General features: G+C 40.8%; 1 pseudogene; it reads left to right on the plus strand.

The window, feature by feature from the left end:
- Positions 1-404: 404 nt before the first annotated feature.
- LOC119540581 lies at positions 405-963 on the plus strand (annotated as a pseudogene).
- The last annotated feature ends 595 nt before the right edge of the window (positions 964-1,558 follow it).

Consider the following 1,558-nt stretch of genomic DNA (forward strand, 5'->3'; position numbering starts at 1 on the left):
ATATTTTCATATTTAGGAGACACTCATCACAAGCGGAGTGACTGGACTTCAGAGTTTCAACTCTCATACCATGAGGTTCAACTTCTTCTGACACTGTTGGATAATCAATTCTGTCCCACCATTGTTGTCCTCATGTAGACAAAGTACTGACCCAAGCATAAACTGTTGGATTTTTCCTTCATTTCCTATTTCATAGTTTAAATAAAACTGGAACATTAAAAGCTTAGTGATATATAAAGGGAATAAACATAAAGAAAAGATACAACTTGACAATGTGCTTGACAAAATGTGCATTTACATTGCCAGTTTGGGGTCCACTGCAATGGTACTATCTCCTCTGTTCCAGCCCTGCCCCATGTGGCACTGGCCATCTTCCCTTACCTCGTCAATGTCCCCTTAAGCCCATGCAGGTTTGTCAAAGCCCAGATTCCAAACAAGGCCCACCTCCAGCATCCTGCGCTCTGGCAAATGAAATAGCCAATGCTAACTCCTGTCAGAAGATTTGAAAGCTGATCAAACATGGGCTGGTCATCTACAAGCCTGTAACCATTCCTGGGCTCAGTGCTGGTAAAAGAACTTGACCTGCTGGGAGGGCAGGCATATGGGCATACTTAAGCAAAAGGGTACTGCCAAGGCTCGAATGCCTGAGAAGGTCATCTGGGTGGGAAGTATGAGAAGTCTGGTTCAGCTGTTCAGAAGATACACTGAATCTTAGATGACTGATCATCACGTGTATCACAGCCTGTACCTGAAGGTGAAGGGAACATGTTCAAGAACAAGTGCATTTTTATGGAATGCATCTACCAGCTGAAGCCATATCCAAAACCACAAGAAGCTGCTTGTGGACAGAATGAGGCCTGCAGGTATAAGACAAAGGAGGCATGCAACACCAAGAGGAGCGGCTCCAGGCCAAGAAGGAGGAGATTATCAAGACTCTCCAAGGAAGAACAGACCAAGAAATAAAGCTCCCCCTTTTTGTCCATACATAGTGGCCTTGGCAATTATATAGCTCAGTCATTCAATAAAACAAGCCTTTATCTGCCTGCAAAAAAAAGGGGGGGGGGAAATTATGGGGTTCACTTCACAAATTGCTATATCCTCCTGTACTTCATTTGCCTCATCTGTAAAATGGCACAAATGTAAATAAACCCACTCTACAGAAAGAAACAAAGATTTCATGACCACATAAAGGTTTTGCATGGTATAAGCAGATTCTAACATCAGTGCGGTTGCCTGATTCATCAGTGAAAATAATGCTGATTATTATTTTAATGCACACTCTTGAACTCAAAACATAGAATATAAGTTTAATTTGAAAATCATAAGTTAATTAAAAAAAATAAACTCATATATTCTCAGAGATACATGAAATTCTTTAAAGTAGATACTACCTACCTGTCAGATGGTATATTAACCAGCAAAGATGTCAAGTGACAACTGGCAACTTGTGAGCCCAATGACTGGTGTAGTCATGTGAAAATCATGCCCAACTTAACTTTGAGGAAATATACTTCAGCACTTTACATACATAAGATATGCAGGATGATCAGTTGGTCTA

Source organism: Choloepus didactylus, chromosome 7 (assembly GCF_015220235.1).
Source record: "Choloepus didactylus isolate mChoDid1 chromosome 7, mChoDid1.pri, whole genome shotgun sequence".
Classification (NCBI taxonomy): Eukaryota; Metazoa; Chordata; class Mammalia; order Pilosa; family Megalonychidae; genus Choloepus; species Choloepus didactylus.